Here is a 25473-nt window from a genome sequence, read left to right as displayed (position 1 = left end):
GACATGAAGCTATATAAAACACAGCCAATTACAAAATTAAGTGCTAGGACACATTTTATTCTTAAGAACTTCCTTTTCTCAGCAATTTCAGTCTCTAAGGGACCCTTCCTCAAATGGTTATTCTCCTCTATGTCTGGCCTAGGAGCAAACCTTGCTTGGAGCCCACAGAGGTCTTGTGCAAGAGAAGCTCCCTGTCTTCCTACAGAAGAGCTGCTCTTCTTCCCATTCCCATGGGGAGCAGTTATAGCATTCTGTCGTGGTTCAGCATGGAAACAGCATCCTTAAATGGTCTGGGGTGGCTGTACCAGGGCAGGCACACTCCCCAGAGCCAAACCCATCTCTCTGCAAATTAGTGGATTTCACTAAAAACACTGAATGGGCTTTGGTAAAAGTTCAGTAGTGTTGCTCCTGGGAGATGGAGGGATGGCATCTCCCAGTCCTATGTCATGAGATGTCCTCTGCTTTAGGCTCTCTTTATTGACAGATTTCCCTTCAAAGGCAGGCTGGAAAAATCCTGGTGTATGAAATCCTGGGATGATGACTGGTATGGGCAGATTGGTGACACCTCCAGTGAAGTGTTGATTCTTCTTTTCATGCCCTCTATGCACAAAGTAAAGAAAAGGAGACTCCTTCAAAGGTTGTCTCAGATCAGCAGCCTAGGGGCCTGGATACCATCCCCAATAACCACAGATCCTCTGTGTCAGTAGCCCAAATTTGACACTTTTGGCAGGAAAAAAAAGGACAGCTAATCCTAGCGGTTAAAATTAAGAAGGCATTTTAGGGTGGAAACATCATTAATGGGCTGTGACCATGATGCTGCTGTAACCTACCACACCCCCACCCCTGAGCAAGTTACAACCAGTTCAGGAGAACTTGCTTAAAAAGCCAACTTTATCTGTAGGATGTAGGTGGAGAAGTGGTGGGCAGTGTCATCCCCAAATACAGCAATTGATGTAAGCTTGCAAAATCCTTTTGCAAGGACTAAAGAGACTAATTGACTGATTTCAGTGAGTAGCTTGAGTTCCAGCTTTCTTTAGTGCCTGTGACCAGGAGGAGGTCTGAGTGTTTAACAGGTCCTGGTAGCATTTTGTGACAGAAGGGAAGAATTTATAATGTAGACAGACCATATATCCTGGCATACTCACTGGGACACTTGATGTTATTCTCAGTGTTCCTATATCATATTGTTCTGCAGGCTGGACTTATGTGGAGATGAGAGAGACAGTTTGCAATGAAAACTTGACTGATTAGGACTAGAACCCAGGAAGGTTATGGATTTGCATAATAAAGAGGCAGCTTCTCTTGGTTTACAACAGGATTTAAGTCTTTCCTAGGGTTGTTGTAGCCACAAAGTTACTTAAATTATTACCCTTCTTTTACACCTGCCATATTGCAATATTCTCTTTTGAAAATCTTCCAGATAATTTGACATGATTTGACTCTTGCTCTGGGTTTTAGGAAACATCCTTCCATCTCCTCTCTGAGATGGATACATTTTTAGTAGCATGTACTCTTTTCAGCAGTCACCACCACCACTGTGCACCTGGCAAAATGTAATTACCTGCTCTGAATCCTGCATAAGGAGAAGAGTCAGACACTGTGAAGACACTGGCATTTCTTGTACTGCACAGCATCTGAATTTTAAGGACCAACAGAAAATTTCACTACAGAAACTGTGCCTAGTGTTTCAGCTACCTACATAGATTACATGAGATTATTTTAGATTCTTTCTTGAATTTACATATCCGTGATGCCTCCTTTTGAGGGAAGTGTTAATCTTGGTTATTTCTCTTAGCCTCAAATTATACAGGTTATATTCTTAAAATCTGGAAAACTTATCAGATATAAGCTGCTGGTTGTTAATTCCACACTAAACCTAGAGCAGATACCCCTGTGGGTCAGTATCCATGATTTATACCCTCAGGGCTTGGATCACAGTGATGAACGATTAGAAGTTGAAAATTCTTTACTTAAACTGTTCCTCTTTTCTCTGTGCTACAATGCTCAGCCCAAGAGACAGGGAATGGGGAAACTTTATTGTTCTCTTGTGGATGAGCTACAACAATGTGTAACATTGTACAGTAGCTTTGAGGATTTGTAGTGATCCTAGAGTTCATGGTTTATTAAAGACTGCCAAAGAAAATGCCTGAAGTGCTGTTTATTAGCCATAAATTATTTCAAGTACTGTAATAGTGCTTTAGTATTAGTGTTCTATGTTATATATAAAAAAATATTTTGTAATTTTTGCTAGTATCTTTGAAAGAAGCAATGAATTCAAAAATTCTGAAACTTACAAAGTTAGCTTTTATTTCATGAATATAATTGATTCATTTAAAGTATTTTCTGTAAATTTGTAACAAAGAGGAAAACTCTGCTACTGAAATTTAAAGTTTTAAATACAGTGGCCAATAATAATTTTTTGCAGCACTTATTCTCACTCACCTGGCCCGTTTTGGAAAAGACACAAAATTAATTGGGAGAAATTTCCAGTTCCAGTGGTTTCACAGAAAAAAATGTGTAAGACATCAGAAGAACAATGACCTATTTATTAAAAGCTAAATTGAATTTTCTATTCCTGCAATTTCCAGCAAAATATAAGGCAGAAAATGGTACTTTTTTTTTTTTAATTAAAAAAAACAAACAAACAAAGCTGATGTCTATTAACCAGCTTGTTTCTTTCAATATTGACACCTGCCTCAGGCACAGACCCTACAAACACTGTGATTTTAACTTAAAGCTCAAAACCAGTCACATAATCTCTCTAATGGGATTATTCACATGCTTACAGCTTGGAACACAAATATCTTTCCAGGCCCATGCATCTCCTGAAATATAAGTTTCCAGGCCTTAAACCAAGACTGTATTTCCTCTCATATGGCTGAGACAATTAGTGAGAGATTTTTGTTCTAGGGAAGCCCTCTCTGGAGTTATTTCCAACATCCTTTAAATTGTCTTATTTTGTTTCTTCTGTGGTTCCCCATTAATATTACTAACGATAAGAGTGTTGTACACGACTGTCACTGTGAAAATGGCATGGACATAAAAATTATCTCTGCTTGTTTATAGCTCTGTGCTGTATAAAAAACACATCCAACTCATTAGTGCATAAGAAATCAACAACTTAGGCGTTATCCAAAAGCAATTCTAAAGACCATTTTTCAGTTTGTGCCAATTGGGTGGTTATTAGCATGAGAGCTGTAAATCGACCCAAAATGCTGCTTCCAGGGAGAAACACTTAGGAAGTCCCTCAGTTAGGGCTGCTTTGACACTGCTCACTAATGAGCACGAACATTGGCAATTACAAAGTGACTGACATAAAAAGGTTTTATTTCTCACCAGAGAGCCAGCACTCCGTTTGGGAGTTGCTCTATATTGGGGCTCCAATTAGGAAATTGCAAAGCTTAGGTTTAAGACCCACATGGTACCCTCCTGCATGATGAAGTTCTTAGCAGAACTCTTTCCCACAGTGGAATTTCTAAATAGCACCTAGTGTCTCCCAGCACAATTTCTGCTTTTGAAGTGCAAAAAATAAATATATTGAGAAGATTATGACTGTTTTTTACTTGACAACATTATCTTTGCTCCTGGGTGAGAAGTCACAATATTAGCTGTTGGCTTACATTTTATACTATATTGAAGAAGTTGGGAAGGTTCAGAGTGAGAGTGATACTAGAAGAGGAAACCAATGTGATCTAAGGAATCTTTTTATTTGTCAGTAAGTGCAGGCTTCAAGAAATAAGCATCAAAGAAGGAAAATCTGAAGTTGCCACTGTTTTTTTAGCAAAAAGCCCTAACCTGTAAGCTTGTACATGAAAGCCAGTAAAATAAGCTTTTTCCCCCAGGCTTTTTGTCTGTATTGCTTTCTGCTGGTTGTGCAAGGCAGCTCCCTGTCTGGTGTCCTGTGCTCCCACATTTGCTGTGGTCAGGCATGTGGGGAGTTGGGAACCTGAAGGATGTTAAAGAACGAAAGAGTGTTCTTAATATTGGAGCTGGGAAAGGACAAAATTCTTAACTCTTGTCCTTTAAAAGTATTCAAAGGTCTCTTTGAGTATTTTACTTTCAGTCATAGTTATACAAATTATAGGTCCTATTTCTCAGATCATGTATTAAATATATAAGCATAACAGTTTGGATCACTTTTTGCCACTTATCACTTGATTTATCATTTGATTAATAATTACCTATGAAGCTCCATGAAAAATATAAAGTGAATTTAATACTTGTGAATAACTACAACCAGGACAAAAGTGTTATTTTTGTAATTCAGATAAGGGTTGCATATCTTATACGTACTTTCTGGGACTTAGCACAGTGTCTGTAGAACAATATTTTGCATTGTGAAGTGGGACTGATCACTTTGTTTAGGAAAGAACAGGAACAACAGACTGTGGGTATTTCCTAATCCTCTTCATGAAGGTTTCTATATTTATTTCTATATATATTTTTGTATTTCTTCTAAATTTCTCCAAATCAAAATTTTTATTACTGTGATAAATGTGTTTTTCCACCTGAGGAAGGTTTTTCTCTTCCAGTCTGTGCTTTATGTGGTTGGTTGTTACTGAGACCTATACAATGACTAAATCAATACAAAGTGCCCTTTAGGCAATGAGGGACCAGAAGAAAGTGAAGCATCATTAAACTGAATTACAGACAAGTACTTAAGGAGACAAATAAGTATTTTGCTGCTATAAAGCTTCACTTTTTTATAGCTGTGGTGATTGAAAATGTTTACAAAGCATGTATAGTACAGTGGTGGCAGAGGAAGAAGGTGAGGAAAGTGCTTTAGCTGAATGGCAGGAAACAGATTGAAAAATAGGTTGGGAGCTGTAAACCAGAGCTCTCCTTCAGCTCACAGAACTCTCCTGACAAGCAGTCCCACCTTAGAACTGAAGAGGAAGCAGCCACTCAAATGCTGAGCAAGAAATTTAGTTCCCCTCTGGTGTGAAAATGTTAAACTCATAGATGAGAATTTGAATATTGGTCACCAAGGAGAAGTGCACAGGTTCCCAGGGATACCCCACGGAGAGATAAGTAATCTCTACTTTAAACACAGTTGCTTCCTTCTGTTTTGTCTGATTATTTCTAAAGAGCTCTTACCTGGCTGTTGAACATTAGTAGCTGTGATGATTTCTATGGAAATAATTTGAAATAGACATCAACCCCTGTGTAAAAAGTTACTTGCCTGACTTCCAACAGATTCCTTATCAAGTTTTCTTTTCCTGTTACTTAAAATATATATTTATATATATAATTTAGATAAATCATAGAATCTTAACATTGTTTTGTTTGGAAAAGATACTTTAAGATCATCAAGTCCAATCATTAACCCAACACTGCCAAGCCCACAAATCATGCAGTTCATCCAAAATTCCAGAGACAGAGCCTGCATGTATCATACTTCCCTTTCTGTTTGTCCTTGTGCCAGAATTGTGTATGAACACCTTCCTCACAAAGCTGTGGAGCAATGCTGAAATCCCTGCTTCAGTTGATGTAGTCTGTGGATCATCTCTCTCTGTGGGAGATTAGCATTCTGTTCAGGCTAGGATAATATATTTAATCTAGGATAATATATTTCATTTTATATATTTAATTTATGTATTTATATCTAATTTATAATTTAATCTTTATGATTCACAGCTGGCATAATTATTTAGATCAACAAAATACTGAATAACTTTCAAGATAACCTAAACAAAACACAAAGCTTTTCCATGAACTAGGGCCATCTTTCTTCTTTAAGGTTGCATACCTGAAGAAGAAAGATGTCTTCTTACATAAAAAAGTCACCCAACAATAAATAGGGTTTTATTCTAGTCCTCTTCTCCTCTGAAAAAATATGTAATCAGTGGCTTATATATGTGCTGAGCCCACAGTTAAATTCCCAAAGCACAGAAATGAAATGCCTCTTTGTAAAAGGATCAGGGATGCACCCATTTTGCCAACTGCTTGTAAACCACCATCCTGTTTTTGCAGAGAGAGCAATTGCATGGTGCAACTGTGTATCTGCATTGCTTGTGAATTTATAAAGGCAGATCCTTAATGAGAATTGAATGGCTGGGTGAGTTTTTCAAAACTGTTTAGCATTGGCTTAATTTTGCTTCAGTTGACAGAAATCCAAGAATTCATTATTGAATTACAGGAGAGCAAATTGGGCTTGTGATGAATGCTTTGGAAAAGCTTTTTTTGTGTGTGTGTGGTCATTACACACATTCAAATTGTGATCCAAAACCAACTAGTAGCCTAAACTCTGTTGAAAGATGTGGATACGCACATGGGTCTGGTCCCTCTTCTTCATTTCTGCCAATTAAACTGCATTATTATTAGCTACAAAATTTTGCTTCTCATCAGTTAATGATCCCACCCCATACTCCCAGTTCCTTTCAAGCTCCCTTCCTGGTGAAGGAGCAATCAGTGGTATGAAGTCTGGGTAAACCTACAAAAGCACGATCCATCAGGGGAGGAATGGAGCTGAATGGGTTTTATTCCCTCATTAGCACTGGTATAATACCCATTCCTGGGGAAACCCATCTCCACGTTTATTTTTTCCCAGCCTAGAACTGGAGATAGTCTCAGAGTCTGTAGGAGATTTCCCATTTGCAGGAATCTTAGAGTTGAAAAGAGCCACAGGAAGTGAATCCCTCAGCTGCCTGTGCCCTGGGTCTTCCAGATCCCAGTCTACTGTTTACAGATGTCTGTAATTGAATGGTTGCTTATACACACAGCCAGACACATTAGAAGACAAACACTTAGATACTTTTTGATGATAAGGAGTTTGATATAAATAACTATAGTTGCTGTGCTACTGGAAGTGAATGCATTCCTCTCTGATGACAGAAGTGGTGGCCCATAAAATGTTATGACACAGTTCTTGCAGTGAAAATGTTTGGGTGCTCTCTGACTAGAGAAATGGAAATGAAAGTGAAATACACGTGGTATTTAAATGCAAGCACAATTGTCATCTATCAGCCTCACAAGTTACAGCATGTGTCTTTTTTCTGCTTAATTTGTAAAAGTGTGTTGGCTGAACAATAGGATCTGAAAGATCTACAATGTATTAGAGTTGTCAACATTGCTAAAGAACAGAATTGGAGTGAAATTACTTAGTTTCCTTAAATTTTGAAGGCAGGGAGGCCTCGAGTATTTTGTTATTAAAAAAAAAAAATCTTAGTTTTCATCTGAAATTTGGTTTTCTGTTCTGTTTCTGCCACTCTGAAATGGGTGAGGCATGGTGAGAAAGCAAACGGGACAGGTCCCATTCAAACAGGCACTGTACTGGTCAATAGAAAGTGGAATTTGTGTCAAGGTCATGGGAAAGGTCAATGACCTAATTTGTTTTTCTGCTCTTAGCAGAGCATTTCATGTGCTCCTGAGAGAGGGAAGAAACAGGCACAGCTCTGATGGGCAATGTCCTAGCACCAGGAATAAAGTGCTCTGTGTCATCCACCAAACCAATGTGCAGAAAGTATCTCTTTTTCTGAGCTATGAATAGAGGTTGAAGCCCTCAGATCTCACTGTAGCCATTGCCATGAATACCTCACAAGCAATATGATGGGCAGAAAAATTGTAGTTCTGGCAGGAAGCTTGGTACAACAAAATACTTCTCTATCAACTTCCTTTCTCAGAACATTATTCATGTCTGGAATTGATCTGACCTAGGGAAAGCAGGTGAACTTAAACAGGACAACACTGTGAAAGCTCCTCAGTTCTAGAGGAATTCAGGGATGAGGCCTCAACTGCCTCCTTGGCCAACCTGTTCCATTTTTCCACTACCTTTGTGGTAAAAATCTTTTCCCTAACATCGAAGATCACTTTCCTAACATCAAAGGATGTTCAGGACGTGTTCTCTAACATCAAAGCACATCCCTTCCTGTGCTCTGGAGCTGGGAACTTTTCAGTGATGCTCAGACTGTCATTTTCCTTCTCAAATCAGAGGCTGAGGGAACCAGCAGAAAGCTGGTGGGAGTTGGGAGATGCTGCTGCTCAGCAGGTCTGTGGGGACTCTGCTGCACAGGGAGGGAGCTGCCTGCTCACAGCAGCTGGGGGTGCTCATTTGAGGATGCCAAGCTCCCAGCCTTGCCACAGGCATTGCTGACCCCTTCCCAGCTCCCAGGATGTCTGCCTTTCTTCCTTGCCCTCCTTGCCCACAGTAACACCTGAGCTCACTCCCAGGGAGACAGCTTTAGAAGCACAAAAGATTTGTTTTAAATGTAAGATTAAAGAAAAACTAGTGACTTTTTTTCTAGTGTCAGAAGAAGTTTCTAAAGAGGTCTTGGTGTCTGCTAAAGCATTGGGCTGTCTCCCTCTAAGGAGGGCTGGGTGTCTTCAGAAACTGCCCACCTTGGAGAAGGTTCTCCTGCTCTTTAGGCTGGAATTATAGAATCCTAGAATTGGCTGTGTTGGGAGGGACCTCAGAGATCGCCAAGTCCAACCCTTGATCCACTCCCCCCGTGGTTCCCAGCCCATGGCACTGAGTGCCACATCCAGGCTCTTTTTAAATTCCAGGGATGGAGAATCCACTACTTCCCTGGGCAGCCCATTCCAATCTCTGATCACCCTCTCCATCAAGAAATTCTTTCTAATGTCCAACCTAAACCTCCCCTGGCACAACTTGAGACCTCTTGTGCCCTCTTGTCTTGCTGAGAGTTGCCTGGGAAAAGAGCCCAACCCCCCCCTGGCTCCAACCTCCTTTCAGGGAGTTGGGGAGAGTGATGAGGTCTCCCCTGAGCCTCCTCTTCTCCAGCCTCAACACCCCCAGCTCCTTCAGCCTCTCCTCATAGGATCTGTGCTCAAGTCCCTTCACCAGCCCGGTTGCCCTCCTTTGGACCTGCTCCAGGACCTCGATATCCTTCCTAAACTGAGGGGCCAAAACTGGACATAGGACTCAAGCTGTGGCCTCCCCAGGGCTGAGCACAGGGGCAGAATCCCTTCCCTGGACCTGCTGGCCACGCTGTTCCTGAGCCAGACCAGGATGCCATTGGCCTTCTTGGCCACCTGGGCACACTGCTGGCTCCTCTTCAGCTTCCTGGCAATCCAGACTCCCAGCTCCCTTTCTGCCTGGCTGCTCTCAGCCACTCTGTGCCCAGCCTGGAGCTCCCCATGGGGTTGTTGTGGCCAAAGTGCAGGACCCGGCACTTGGCCTTCTTGAACCTCATCCCGTTGGGATCAGCCCAACTCGCCGGTCTCTCCAGGTCCCTCTGCAGAGCCCTCCTGCCTTCCAGCTGATCCACACTCCCCCCCAGCTTAGTGTCATCTGCGGATTTGCTGATGATGGACTCAATCCCCTCGTCTAAATCATCAATAAAGATTTAACACAACTGGGCCCAACACTGATCCCTGGAGCTCCTGGCAGGGATTGCACAGACCTGGGAAACTGAGCCAGCAGTTCAAGGCAGGGCTGTGGCAAGTCCAGCTAATTAGAAACACGGTGTATTGACTTTGCTGTTAGCCACCCCAGCTTTTTCCATTTTAGGGACATGCTTTTCTCCAGTATCAGTAGTGCTTGCAGTCGGTTTCTCAAATCTGGGGTTATTTACCATCTGTGAGATTAAGTATTTATGTAGATAGATTAAATAGCTCGCTCTGACGCACTGCTTCCATTTCGATTGTGCTGGTGTATAAATTTACATGGTTACAGCATTCTCTAATTCAGTGTTAAGAATAATATCCGTAGACACAGACATCAGTAATATTAACTCCTGCCTCCCCAAGTAGGGCAAGCAAATATTAGTTGGATTAGTATTCTATTAGCAGACATTTCACAGAGAATGAACCACACTTAAATTAGAGCTGACTGAAAAAGGTAATACTCGCATTAAATATTAATATAGTTTTCTCATGAAAATATTCAGAGAACACATTAGAATTGTCATTTAGCTTTCCCTTCTGTTTGTGGAATATCTGTGATCATAATTTTTTCCTTTCATTCCTCATTTAATGATTTGATTATGAATATTTGAAAGTCAAGCTGTGCCGCTCAGTTATTCATCAGAGGAGTCACACAGTACTTTTACATATTCAAGTATTTATGAAGCAGATCCTCACATGTGCCAGTTGAAAGTTTTGTTTCCACGAGTTCTCCATGATGCAGCTTTGAAAATTCTGTTTTAAAAACAGATGAACACAAATGACTTGTGGAAGTGATAGACATTGTGTGTTTGGGGATGAGTTCAGCAAAAGAGATTCTACGAGATACAAATGTCCATGTGCTGGACCCACCTAACAGAAAATAAGGCAGTGACAGAAATGCCTGTCTTCCAGAGTGGCTGCATGTGTTTAAAAGTTGAATTATACTCTTTTTTAGCAAATCTAGGTACAGGTGTATCTCAAATAACTGTAGCACAGGGCTATTCATTGCACCCTCCCTTAGACATCTCTGGCTGTACCCATCTCTTTGCAGGGAGCATTGAGCCATCTTTACACAGCTGGGGCTGGGGGAGGTGAGTGCAGCTGAACAGTGCAAGTCCCAGGTGTTGCACTGGTTGTTTGGTTCATCCCTTGCAACCCAAACCTGAAGCTGGTTTTAAAAGCTGTTGCTTGACACCTATAGAATTATCAGCACCTACTTCCTTGTTATTTGAATTAAATCTGAGCTCTCAGAGGGTTGGTTTATTTATTTATTAACTGAGGTTTTTCAAGTTGAAATTAAGCCATTCCTATACACTCTCTAATTTAGCTTTCTGGGGTACTTAACACTGCTTGCTGCACTTGTTCAGAGTATTCCAGCTCTGTTACCTGAAAGTACTGGAATGACTTGCAAATTTTGAACCCATGGAAAAAATAATGTGCTGTGTTTTTTCCCTTCTGAAAAAACTCTGAATTTGCTATATATTCAAACTGAACAACAAGGCTTCTGACTTGACTAAGTGACTCCAAATTGAAGATATTTTAAAGTCCTGTAGAGCCTCTTATGAACACTGTAAGATGTAGCAAATAATATTTAATCAGTGCTGGAAGAGATATAATGGGATGTAAGCTTTCCAACATCTCAGAAAATTATTGCGTGAGATTTTCAAGCACTATTATCTTCAGGAGCACTTGAAATATTCATGTGTTTAGTCAATTGACAATTCTGGAGTGCCTCCCAAAATAATACTGGATTTTTCATTTAAGGCTTTTCAAAGCAGCAAAGTGCTCACTCCCAGAACATCCCACATCTGTAAGGCAATTTAGATTAACAACTCAAAAATGGAGGCATCACTAGCCAGTATTAAAAATGTAGATCTTAGCTACACTGCAAGGAATCTGATGAACTGCAGCATAACACACACCATAGCACACAATATTTCAGGCACTGATCTTTTTTTTTTTTTAGAACAGATGTAGCCTCATGCTGTTGAATCTCTGTATTCAAATAGACACATGAGAAATGGAGAGCATTTAGCACATTCCTTCATAGCAGTAACTCCAAGGGTGAGTGAAAATAACTAGCATTATTTCACTGACTGTTAACAAAAATAAATTTACACTGCATATCTTTGTTTATCTCTCAATAAAGCATCACACATTTATAGAGCCTCCCTGCTTATTTTCTTCTAAAAACATCTAGTAAGATGCTTTCAGTTGCAGCATGGGCAATTGCAAGGATTTTTTCACCTGCAGACCAGGGATTCCCTGTGCTGTACAAACAAGGCACAAGGACACAGTCTCAGTGGGATGAAGTAGGTAGGCACTGGTTTTGAGCTCCACAGTACTGTTCCTTTTAATAAGCTTTTTTTGTTTTGGTTTTTTTTTTTTTTTTTTTTTTTTTTTTGTATAGCATCAGGATCTGCAACCTGGCTTTAATAGTGACACAGAGCTGAAAATTTGACAAGGACTTTACAAACATTAGCTACATGCATCCTGCATCCCAGAGGGCTTTCACCTTCACTAGCTGATATAGCAGCTTCAGGATAAGCATAGAAAGAAAGGCAGTTAGCCTGTCATCCATCCTGATCACCATTCTGCTTTGTTGAACTCTGTATTCTGATTCATTCCTTGTATTTAAATTGCAGAAGTCTCCTAACAATGATTGCCACTTTCTTCACTGATTTTGATGCCTTCTTTTAAAGGCAAGCCAACACTGCAGGGCTGGCCAGCTGGTGAACAAGGTGATGATAACTCCTTCAGAAGTCATGATTTAATGAGTTGCAGAAAAAGTGTGGAAGTTCTTTTCAAAAATAAGGCAATGTTTAAAAAGGACTTTCTTACAAATTTTTCTATTAAAGGAAGTCTCTGGCTTTCTGCATTAAACAGTGAAACTGTAACTACTAATCTGGTAAATTCCAGTCTCTATTTATTACAGAGCTAGAAGAGACATTGGCTTTTGCAGAATTTATCAGCTATTCACAAGTGTTAATGTTTGCAAAGTTGCTAGGTTGGGCTATGCATATGCACAGCTATTTGGAGAGAGATAAAGACAACTTTAAAAAAAAAAAAAAAAGGCCCTATCTCCTTGCTATGGTATTATTAGGTGCTGTATGGCTGGGTTTTCACTTGTCTATTCCATTCCAAAGATCTTATGTGCTGTCCTTAAGATACTACTGTCTCTGGAATCAGAGAGATGACAGCAGACCAATGTTTTCCTTAATTAAATATACAGGAAATTTCTCAGCTCCCTATGCTCCTCTTTTTTCTTTACATCTCTCCTTTCTGAGGTCAGTCCTAACTTGAAGCCTGCTTAATATTATCAGCTGGAGAACAATTCTGTTCCATGATAACTTTACTTTTAACAAAGGATAACAAAATTCCTTTTGTTCCACCTTGGAACCCACAAAGTAAGATATTTGGAAAATACCGTAAAATGGAACTGTTGCATTTGTCAATTTTAAATTGGAAAGGAAAAATATTTTTTTTTCATTCACTCTTTTTATCTTTTCTCCCTCTGATTAGAAGTGATCTGCCCCACAGGAGTATTGATATTTAAAGCTTGTTGAATCTGTACTTGAGGATTTTTTTATCATTTGAAAATGCAGGAATTATTTTTAGTCAGAAATTTCTGGACATGTCTTTGGTTTCAACATTAGGGAAGGACTGGTAACAGGGGAGGTCTTCTGATATTTGCTGATGTGTATGCCAGGTGTGATTTCTCTCTCTGATTTATTTATCCATTTTTACTACAAAGTCTTTTTGCCACAGATGCTTATATCACCCTGCCACTCAAGGCACAGTACTCTTCAGGAAGATCCTTTCTGCAGAAATTAACAGAGTGTTGGCCTATTCATTCCTCTTGGTGTATGCTAGCATGTCCCTCACCAGACTAGAAATGAGAAATTCAATTGGAACTTTCTCAGAACTCCCAATATTCTGTGGTTTCTCTCCTGCTTCAGTGTGGGCTCTCCAGGACACATACTTGGTCATCTAACTGGCACAGATTTCTGGTTCTGTGTGTGGTCTGTGCAGTCCCCAAGGACATCCGAGTGCTGTTGGCTTTGTGATACCACCAGAGTTGTTGGAGCAGGTGTCCTCCCCCAGCTCTTTCTTCCCATGTTTTCTGCTCCAAGACCTGGGCACCTCTCACTCTTTCCACTTTATCAGATGCCCCTGGGTCACCCCCAGCAGCACAGATGGCTGATCAGGCCTTCCCAGCTCACAGAAGGGAGCTGCACCACTCCTGTCTGCCATTCCCAACCCAAGCAGCAGCCCCAGGACTGACAGGAGAGCCAAAGGCTCCACATATTAGCACTCTTGTATTCTGTGCTAAGGCACGACCCTGCCTCTCCAGTTGTCAGCACCTTCATTCTGACCTTTCCATTGCTGGCACATCCTGCAGGCTCAAAGTAGCTTGCAGGACAGGTGGTTCCAATGCTACACACAACTTGTTTCTCCACGTGTGGTTGTGAGGCTTTTGTTTGCATGTTTGCTCAGAGCTAACATTAGAAGAGGCTGGAAAGGCAACTTCTAAAATAAATCTTTCTCAGTGTACTAACTAAGCATGGCAAATTTACAGGCAGCTCTATAACAAGGTGTGGGAGATTCTCAGCACTTCCCTAGAACTAAGCTCTGCCTCAGAATGGTAACTAAATAAATGTATACTCATAAAACTGCACTGATGATCACTGATCTTGTTACACTAAAGATTTACATGGCAGCCTTCTGTGTGTCTGCCATGGTGGCTGTAACTCTTGCATAATTTCCTCCTGACCTCAGTTTTTCAGTCTTGCTTGAAAAAGGGGTGGGAACTTGACCTCATTGACATCAGTGGTAAAACCCCCATTAAGTTTACCAGGAGATGATTTTCTTGGACCATTTATATATCTCTAAAGGAGGGGTCTGTATATGTGACCTCAGCAAAGCAGGCTTTTGCATCTCTAAAAAGAGCTGTGTTGCAAACACAGTTCCATGAGAAACCCTATCCACTCTACATTAAATAAGGGATCTAAAAGGTGATGGCACAGAGGTTTCTAAAGAAAGGAAAAGTGTGGGGCTGTTGTGCTGGACTTTGTAGCACATATGGGGTTCAGCCCAGGGCCTGACAATGCTGCTTTCCCCCTGCTTCTGGGCTTTGCTAAGGTCACTGATTCAGGAGAATGCAGTCAATGCACCTCCTTTTCCTGCATGATCCTAGATGGCAGAGGTACTGATTGATATTAATTGTGCAAACTCACAGACCCCATAAACACCTGCAAACCTCTCTCTCCTCTGCTGCAGAGAGAATAATGCCACCAGAATAATGCCAGTTCTCTAGCACGGGGTCTTCAGACTCAACAAATGTGTTTTACTTTCAGCTGTGAACGTTGGGTTTCCCAGCAGGCCCCGTTGCCCTGCTCTCAGTACAAGGGATTAGACAAATGTCCCTGTGGTTGCAGACTTGAGAAGAAGCTAACAAATGGAAGATGCATGAAGCATCTCCTATGGCTACTGCATCGAGATAAATATCTGACATCTCTCTTAAATACCACTGGGCTATTGCCTACAAGGTGCAACAGAGGAAGTATTTATTATGGATTCACTGGGAAAACTGGGAAAAGTCCAACCATTTAAGGGTTGGACTTGATGATCTCTGAGGTCCCTTCCAACCCAGCCAATTCTATGAAAAAAAGGAAAAGATGGCACTGAGCTCTCTGATGTGAAAAAGTCACATCTGTGATTCTTCCAAACAAGAAATGGCTCTGTACTGTGGTCTATTTCAGGAGGGTGTTTACCTTTGTCCCATGTTCTGCTTTGGATTACAAAGGAGGAAAAAATAAGCAAATGCTTACGCACAGATGATGCCTTTGTGGTAGAACTCAGATCTGTGTAAATACTGAGAGCGTGTGACCAAGTTAAAATATTTATTCTGTCACTTCATGTCACTGGGATTTCTCTAATATCACTAGAAGAATCAGCAAGTAGGTGACAAGTATGGTTTAATATGTAGAATATGTTATTGTGGAAGAAATATATTTTGATTAGATACATTATTTAACTAAATCAGCAAGAAACTGCATTATGGAAATACCATGACTGAATGGCTATGGATACTCTGTGTTCACTGCTTTGTGTTCAGATATCTCTGTGCAATTTAACTATGAAATCTTTTGAGCTTGACAGAAGCAAAGCCATTACTTGGGGGAACTGCTAAAGGGAACTGTGAAGTCCTAAAATTTTCTAACCATCCATACACTGAGGTCCTTCAGACTTAGCCACAGAAGATGGAATTCAGCTCAGAGGCAAATGTGTGTGGAAGAGCACAGGCTCTGTAGTTTATACCAGATCTTGTCTTACGAGATATACTGCAAGAGACAGCAAGATGTGAAGGTTCTCCCTCATGTTTACAGGCAAATAGCTCTGAATTCTCCTTTGGTACTTTTAATATTAGATAATAACAAGCAGTCATTGAAGAGATCCTACTGAGGGACTTTCCTAGTGCAGAGTCCATGACCCATGCACACACTTTGTGCAGCCAATATATGGAAAAGTCCTGGTCTGGCCCCAAAAGAGAGCCCTTTGCAGGGAAGAGCTGGAGAGGCAGCAGGAGCCCAGGGCTTGTCCACATGGACATAGCCAGAAGCAAGTCAGGATTTTCAGCCTGTGCTGAGAACTTCAGGTCTATGGGCATCCTTCAGTTAATCTTAGACTGAAACACATATCTTTTAGGGTCTTGAATCGTTTTCTTAAGATAACTGAGGCTGAAGGGCCAATGTTTTATTTTTTTCACCTAGGGATTTCTATCCCAGTCTTGACATACAAAACCTCATAGTTAAGGGCTCATTGGCTGCCTGTTTTAAAAAAACCCCAAAACAAAAAACTTCTGGAACTTTTAATAGATGTGATTGTTCCCCAGAACAAAAACAGCTGTAGATTACAAAACACAGTTCTGCATTGCTTAAGGCTGGAGGTAGCCAGCACAGGTACTTCAGCTAGCTGGGAAAGACATCACTCACAGCAGCAGCCAGTGCTATAAAGGGTTACCCCAAACTTAATAGTATAGAAAACACTCAAAAAATATAAATGGAACTAAAATTTAAATGTCAGCACTATGTGAGGATGATTGCTCAACTGATTATGAAATGCTGTAACTTCTTAACCTCGTGACTTTCTTCATAAAGATTTAATGGGGGGGGGGGGAATCTGTTTTCGGAAGTTATTTTTGCTCAATGTTTTTGTACAATGTGTGTTAAAAGCCAAAAATATTGACTGACATCACTGGGATGAGGCAGAGTACCAAAAAATATTGCAGGAAAAAAAAACTTGGAAGATGATGAGAAATTTTGGGGGGCCAATTTGCTTTATATTTATACCAGTAAATGTAAGAGTTAACTTTAATCAATACTGGCATTAGAATTATAAAGGCAGAAAACTAATGGGAGATAAATTAATTGATTGAAGCTTTTATGCCTGATTTTCCTGATGCAGGAAGGCAAAAAGAAAACAAGTTTTCAGAAATGAAAATAGAAACATGAGATTATGATGTAAATTAAAATCCAGAGATGATTGGCCAGAAAAGTGCAAGACTTAAATGAGCATTAAAACAGCACCAGCTTACTCCTGGGGATCCTGTGCTATTTATTGCATGGTTTGCTAATGGAAGGTGCCAGACTCTTACTGTATAACGACACACCAAGGGGTTCTGGATCGAGTACAGGATGATACTAGGGTGTCTCTAAAGCATAGGCAAAGCCAAATAATGCCATCTGGTAGCCAGGTTTTACTGAGCAAATGCAAAAGCTGCTGGAAGGTTATGGCAAGTGCACCAAAGCTCAATAATGTGGAGACATTAATCTTTTCTCCCCTTCCTCATTACCCAAGCTGAATGTCTGTACCAGCCTGTTCTTTGTAAATGATTCAATTTACTCTCTTTTTTTTTTTTTTTTTTCTAACTTTCCTGGCCATACTTGTACAGCATTTAGCATGTTTTATAGCATTGCCCAAATAATAAATTAACAACCAAATAGAAAAAAAGATTAATTCATTACCTCTATCTTTCTGAGGCACAATCTGTGCCTAGAATTAATTTTGTATAGACAAACTGTACTCTTAAGCAAAAAAAAGAAAAAAAAACCAAAAAAACAGGGCCATCAAAGTTTCATCAGGTACAAATAGAACATAAGCAGGTGTGGTTTTCCTTGTGGTTATTTGGTGCAGTTCACTCCTCATGTCTTCAGCAGAAAGTTTTACCTAAGTCTTTGCACTCTTACATGCTTGAAGGTGAGTGGAACAGCAGTGGTACTTACAGATCCCTGCCCCCAGGAGATGATAACCAAGTACTTTGGATCCTAGGATCCCTTTATGCTCTTTGCTGGGTCACTCCCATCACCAAAGGCTCTCCACAGCATCAAGAGCCATGATGAAGATAGTCCCTGCATATGCTCACCCTACTTTAAGGGCATCATCTTGTTCCTGACACAGGAAGGTTAAGACAGGGTTTCCTACCAGAGGAGTTGCAGGAGAATAAGATCAGGTAACTTTCTTGCTCCCAGCCATCCATGCCATTCAGGGCTGACCTTGAGCTTAGGATAGCTGAGCTGCTATAGGGAGCTGACAATCCCTTCTGCATTCAAGCCCGTTGTGTTCCCCATGCACTGGCCACACGCCACTTGCCAAGCTGCCCCTCTGCTCTCAGCTGCCATTGGGCTGGTAAGTGCTGTCTCCAAGCTGCCTGATGTGCACAGCAGAGCAGGACTAACCTCAGCTGGAAGGCAATAGATCCTACCAGAGACAACTCATCCTCCAGGAATGGAGAGCCACGATGAGCCAGTCTGTGCTTTGTAACAAATAAGAGCATCTTTTAACTTGTACTAGACATGAAGAGAAAAAAAAATAACTGCTGTGGGTAGAAGAGCTGTTCTGGCCTCTGTTAACAAGCAGATAAGATGGAGGTCTTTCAGATGGAAACCCAAGACCATAGTGGTTTTCTCTGAAACTGGCTGTGGTCAGTGCCAGGGAGTGCTCTGCCAGGGGAGACACCTCCACCTGGAGGGGAGACTCCAGCATCAGTGGCTGCTGGAGAAGGAGACTGAGACCTCTAGAGAACAACTACATTCTTAAGATTCACCCCTCAGGAGCGTGTCCCCAGTGTACACAAGAAATACAGATCCCTAGCAAAGACATCATCCAGTGCACTTTTTTTTGGTTTATTTTAGGGATCAAACCGTTCTTGTCCTAATAAACATGTCCTAATAGTAGATTTGGAAGTATAGAAGCTGGTGGACAGGTTGTGAAATAAACTGATGGAAGACAGGTCCTGAATTGCTTAGCATAGGCCTACCTAGGGCAAGCTTGTTACCCTTACCTCTGCACCTTGTAGAGGTTTGAAGAAATAAAAATATATTTTCCACAGTACCCACAGAGCAATGAAAACAGTGAATGGAATAGTGATATACAAGGATAGCCTTATGTCCTTTAAATGTATGTTGGATAATGCCCTGATGAATACTTGTAATTAATATTAAGAGCAGAGTTCACTACATCCTAGTGAGAGAAAATAATTTGGAGCGAGGCCCTTGTTTTTTAAAAAAGAAAAGGCTGCTGCCCCTGCCTGGGGTAGGTGTGCTTGGCTGGGGCACAGGCAGCAGGCAGTGCCAGCAGGAGGGTGCCCATCCCAAGGGCTCAGGCTCTGATTTCAGCATGTGCCTGGTGGCTCTGAGCTGCTCCTTGTCCTGGCTGCTCACCCTGAGGGCTCAGGGTGCTTGGCAGGGCTCAGGACCTGCTGTGCTCTGCTAACAGGGCTCACACTTGGCACGTTGGAAAGTTCACCAGCAAATGCCTGAAATAATAGGTTATCACAGAAATGTTGGCAAGCTGATGGGGCAAATATGTGACTAGAAATGAATCATCCCCAAGGCCATAGCCAAAGCTACATGTAAATGGCCCTATTTTGCTGTCATTTATGTGGGACTTAGGTTTCATAGAACATTTTGGCATTTCATACAAGTATGTCATAGAATTTATAAGAAAATTGTATTCTTCCTTTCCAAAAACAGCACACAGCTCAGCAGACTGGCAGGCACGAAAGAGGCTGAATTCCTAGAAATAGGGTGGAGATCAAGTTAAAGGAGCAGACTTTGCCAAAACAAGCAACTTCAGCATAGTCTTCCCTTCCAAGAATGAACAGAAGCCAAAAGAGGAGGGCAGACTCAGTGTGTGCCACCATTTAGACACTTTATCTTAAGCTCCTTAGTTTTGTCACATCTCTGTCTGTTACCTAAATTAATGCTAATCATAATAATCCATAGAAATCACAGGATGTAGGAGTTATAAATGCCTAGACTGATAGATTTTCAAACATACATCAGGTTTTCTTTAATAGGCCAATTTTTCTGTAATAGTGTACTCCATTTTCATGCCATCTTATTTCCAGCCCGTAATTCTTAGTGATGCAGTATTTATTGCCTGAGCACAGGTCCAGATCTTATTACTGGATGTAAAAGTCCTGAGGCTGTTGTTCTCTCCTGAGACCCAAAAGGTCTGGATTTCATTCCTAGTTCATTTCCTGGGTCAGCCTGAGCAACCATTTATTAAATATTCCATCTCTTCAAGTCCTTATGGATATGGCTGGCATAATAGAAGGCCCAGGAAGAATGGGAGGCTAAGTAATTTAATTATGTCTTCAGATGCTATGCTAATGGACCACGTAGGCAGATACATTAAAAAAAGACATTGTTCTTGTAATTTTTACCTAAGTGAAGGATTTACTAGCAATTAAGTTCTGTGGTTTTCTTGTGCTATACAAATTTTGCTAAAAGTCCCCAGATATTCTGGATTATTCTATAGATACATACATAGCTGATTAGAAAAAACAACAAAACAAACCACCTGCTGCTCTCTTTCTCTAATCTCACACCACCATTTAAAATTTAGCTCATGGATTTCTTCTACCTTTTTACCTGAATGTTCATTTTTCTTATTAATAAAATAAAGAGAGGAATACTGATCACAAGCAGCACCTTTTTTAAATGGAAAAAATCAGAAACTGATGAAATTTATTTTTTATCCTTGCTCATACTTGTCCCATCCATGTGATTACCCAACTTTCCTCAAAATTAAAAATGTTCTTGAGTAAGAATAGCAATTTAGTTCAGCTGAAGGGCAGGTAAATGAAAGGTTAGCTGAGTTTGTGTGAGATAGGATGTTGTTCTGTTTAAGTGACTATTAACAGCACAGGTTGTGTTTCCTGGCTGTGGCTGGCCTGAGTAGAAAGAGAATTCAGGACTTAAAAAGAAAATTAAAACAAAAACATCATTTTCATAACCCAAGTACGCTGAGCACAGGAGTGACGCATCCAGTCAGCACTGCTTCTGCCTTGCTGCTAACTATATAATCCCTGTAAATATTTATAATGCAGCTATTATCAGTGTAAACAGGCAGCTTAGTCACATGTTGACCCATAATGAAAAGTGACATTGAGAACTTTCTTTTGCTTCACAGTGCAAGGTTTAAACAGGTTTTAGGAGCAGTGGAGCAGGTCTCAGAATACTCATTTTTCTGAAGTTTGTACTGAGACTTTTCAGCATGAAATAGCTGTGAAGAAACAGCCTACTGTGGAATGCCTGGATGTAAATTCAATCCATATCTGAAGGATGTTTTTTTAATTAATGCTGGGAATCTGATACCAGCATATTTGAAACATTGTTTGTGTTAATCTTAGTGGAACTAGTTAGGACTGGCCTACAAATGTAAGAAGAGTAGTGTCAAAGCATAGTTAGAGTAAAAGAACTCTGATTTTCCTAGACTGTAGTACATGAAAGTGTTTATAAAAAGTAGAAGAGAGAAGCAGTAACACAGAATTTGATATAAGAAGTACTGAGTCTAGGTCTGGGGTCCCCAACACAGAAGGGACATGGAGGTGTTGGTTAATCTGAAAGCTGCAATTCTAAATTGGTAGGCTCTGTCAAAGCATTATTTAATTTTTTTCATTTGTCATTCTGCTTTTAAACCATTCGCTAGAAATTACAAAGCTGCTAGAATGGAGAAAAGACAGTTCAAGTAAGATGAAGCTTAGTGAAGTATTTAAGCATTTTGAGCATGGAAAAAATGTATCAATTTTAATCGAGCTAAGTAAAACTACTGAATATCACCCAACCTGGGTGTTGTCTTCTGTAGCTGGGTGTTAGGCATCTCAGGAGAAATAGCACTCCAACTTGGCAAAACAGAAGCATATTTCTTGCAAATATGTATTGAGGGTGGTGGCACAGGTTGCCCAGAGCAGCTGTGGATGCCCATCCCTGGAAGTGGTCATAGCCAGGTTGGATGGGGCTTTGAGCAACCTGGTGTAGTGGGAGGTGTCCCGACCCGTGGCAAGAGGGTTGGAATTAGATGGTCTTTAAGGTCCCTTCCAACCCTTGCTATTCTATGACTCTGTGATATTTTGTTTGATCAGCTGCTGTAGATGGGGAAAGTAGAGTGTGTCAGGTGCATAAGGCTTTATTCAGATCTTAAATTAAAGCAATGGTGTTTTAAGTTAAATAAAAAATTGAGGAATTTTTTTCTTGATTAACTTTAGTGAAATAACTGTCACCAGTATTCACACCAGTGGAAATAACTGGTGATTCTGCTGGGGATGATGTTCATGGTTTTGGGTTTTTTTATGGGTACGTATAAGATCTAAGTGTCAGTCCTTAGCTTGGTTTCAAGTAGCAAATTTTACTCCTGTTTCTGTGGCAGTTCTGTTGTAGCTGTAATGGACAGATAGAGAAGTGTGCAGACAGATGTAGTTCCTCTCATCAGTGGCACCAACAAATACAGTTCCAACCCCTCAGTTTAGGAAGGATATCGAGGTCCTGGAGCAGGTCCAAAGGAGGGCAACCAGGCTGGTGAAGGGACTCGAGCACAGATCCTATGAGGTGAGGCTGAGGGAGCTAGGGGTGTTGAGGCTGGAGAAGAGGAGGCTCAGGGGAGACCTCATCACTCTCTACAACTCCCTGAAAGGAGGTTGGAGCCAGGGGGGGGTTGGTCTCCTTTCCCAGGCAACTCTCAGCAAGACAAGAGGGCACAAGAGGTCTCAAGTTGTGCCAGGGGAGGTTTAGGTTGGACGTTAGAAAGAATTTCTTTCTGGAGAGGGTGATCAGACATTGGAATGGGCTGCCCAGGGAAGGGGTGGATTCTCCATCCCTGGAGATATTTCAAAAGAGCCTGGATGTGGCACTCAGTGCCATGGGCTGGGAAGCACGGGGGGAGTGGATCAAGGGTTGGACTTGGTGATCTCTGAGGTCCCTTCCAACCCAACCAGTTCTATGATTCTATGATTCTACGATTCAGACCTGGGATTTTGGTGGGAGATGTCTTCCTCTTGTACTTCTGTGGCTGCCTCTCACAACAGGTCGCTGAGAAATGGGCTGCCACGGTGGCAGTCACTGTGCAAACAGCTGCAACCAGTTGCTGTTCTGTTTATTTTCCATTCTGCTGGAGATGAGTGGCTGTCAATCCTGTGCTGACAGAGCTTTCTAATTTTTCTTGAAACAAACTCACGGGGCCAGGGGCTTGGGATCACTCTGGGGCTGTCTCCAAGGGCTGAGTGGGGCTGGAGAGGAAAGATGCACATTATTCCCTGCATGTGCAGGGAACAGGCAGCACAGCTCCCAGCTACAGGTAATATTGCCCTGGGCTGAACTGCCCCACAAGCCACCTCAGCCTGAATCCTGTGCTCCAAATGCCACCCATGGAAAAAAGCAGAGGTTAGGGCTGAGGACTTGGGATTGGCATGGAATGAGCACCAACAAGGGCATGAGGATAGTGCGTGGCCATCTGCATGGGTGTTTATGCAAACTTTCTAGGATTTGTTCAGGTTTCTGGGGATCTTCCAACTTTCTAGGGAGAAGGTCAAGTTTTTCAGCCACTAGTGAGATGAGCCCTCGTACTTCCCGGAGTCAAAGAATTCCTATGGATTTTGCCCTAGAGGCCTCTTTCTCTTCTCCTAAAAGCTTGTGAGAGTCTATTTGCAGCTTTTTCTTTCAGGAGCTGAATAATACATATTTCTACTACCTGTCCATTTGATTACTCGTTCTGTATTTTAATTTTGAGCTATGTCCAACAAGGCTGAGAAATACGTATTTTAATTATTTTCCTTGTTCTCTTTACTGCCTTTCCATCTGTAAAATAATTATTTCTGGCAGCTTTTTGGCTTTTGGCATTACAGAGTACCTAGATCAGTTAAAACAAGGTGACTCAGCACTCTGTGCAGCTGCTTGTGAAGGTTTCAGCCAGACCTTTACTTGATTGATGACCACTGGCCTATTCTCAAGATAAATTCGTGCTGGATTTTGCCCAATGGCTACAGAGTGGGCACTCCAGGGAATTTAATAGGATTTTGTGGGTGAAATCTGAACTTGAAATGACTTTTCTTTGAGATCTGTTTACTTAGTGATTGCTTGCTTGAAGGTAATACCACTGATAAGGAGGAAAAACCAGTCAAAAATGTCAAGAGAAATACGTTCATTAGTTGTCTTTCCCCCTCCTGTTTGTGTATTAAAGCCAGTTCTCTCTTAGAGGAAAGATGATATGGCAGACCCTATCTTGGGCCAGGTCCCTCTGGTAAATGGGAGCTCACGAGATGACAGCATGAATCTGTGTGGTGCCTTTCAGCAGTGGCATTTGTGACATGGGGGATTTGGCAGCAAGCATTAGTCCCCCTCCTGCTCCTGCCAAAGTTGCTTTCCTCAGTGATGACTGCCGTATCCACATTGTTATTGATTACCTAATACATATATGAGCATGTTTTCAGTTGATTTCCTGAAAAAAATCATATGTGGTGTTTTTACTTGCCTGTTGTCCTCCCTGAGTAATTTCTCAATCAAGTGACCTGTTTCAGTCTCACCTGTCAGATCAGGCATTGGAATGGGCTGCCCAGGGAAGGGGTGGATTCTCCGTCCCTGGAGATATTTAAAAAGAGCCTGGATGTGGCACTCAGTGCCATGGGCTGGGAACCATGGGGGGAGTGGATCAAGGGTTGGACTTGATGATCTCTGAGTTCCCTTCCAACCCAACCAGTTCTATGATTCTATGTGTGGGTTACTCATGGGCTGCAGGTCCACTCTTGGTTGGTCTTTTTTGGGAGGGCAGCTGCTCTGTGCCATATGATGAGAACAGCCAAATCCCAGAGCTGGGTTCAGGTACTGGAGACTTGGGAAAAAATATCTAATTTGTTTACCAGGCCTGAGCAGCACTGGTCATTTCTAGCAGTGCCCTCTCAGCAGCTGAGGGCCTGAGCATTGGTGGTTTTGTGAGCAAGCTCACACAGCTTTACCTGCCCATACCATGTAGTGGTTCTTTCCCAGACAGCAGGGAAAACTGAGAGGGGCAAAGACTTGAGAGAGACTTAAACCATTGGGTTGGAAATGGGAAGCATTGGGTTTGAAATGGGAGAGGGGTAAGCAAGCTGTATTTAGGGAATATGTCAGAGCTGACAGTATTATGATTGAACCTGCTGTTCAGAACAGGCAATAAATTTTTCTGCTGTTCATGACCTCTACAGTTATATAAGAATTTGGACACCTGTTTGGATGTAGCATTGGGGGATGGGTGTTGAAGTATTTTGAAAAACAAAAATAATCTATCAACTATATAATTTATGCAGTATTTGAGTACTTCTGTTGGTGTATCAGAAGTGGTGCTCTGAAGGAGTTATATGTGATTCTGCAAACCCCAGGTTCATTTGCAGATGGAGAAGAAATAAATGGATGTGTGCATGAAAAAGTCAATGTAGTGAAATGAAGAAAGCAGCAGAGAACAAAACACAATCTGTGTTTTTAGAGTATCTGTCAATCTCAAGTAATAATAAATAAGTAAACAGAACCTTTAATTCACGCAAGTTAATCCTTTTCAGGGCTGAATTAACTAAAGCATATCTCTATGAAATAACCTTCATTATATAAATCAGTGTGCTGATGGATTACTGAGTTTGCAGCCAAAAAAACTGCACCACCATAGGTGTGAAGTTTGCTGATCATCTAATAAATTGATAACTTTGAAGCCTAGTTGTGACAATTTAAATGTCATCACTATTAAATAAGTTGCCAAAATGCAAACAACCATCCTAAGTCATTAAAATGTAATTATAAAGGACAGCTGGGTCTGCTATCA

The sequence above is a fragment of the Heliangelus exortis genome, chromosome 9 (assembly GCF_036169615.1).
Source record: "Heliangelus exortis chromosome 9, bHelExo1.hap1, whole genome shotgun sequence".
In the NCBI taxonomy this organism is placed as follows: domain Eukaryota; kingdom Metazoa; phylum Chordata; class Aves; order Apodiformes; family Trochilidae; genus Heliangelus; species Heliangelus exortis.
Note: the sequence above shows the minus strand (reverse complement) of the source record.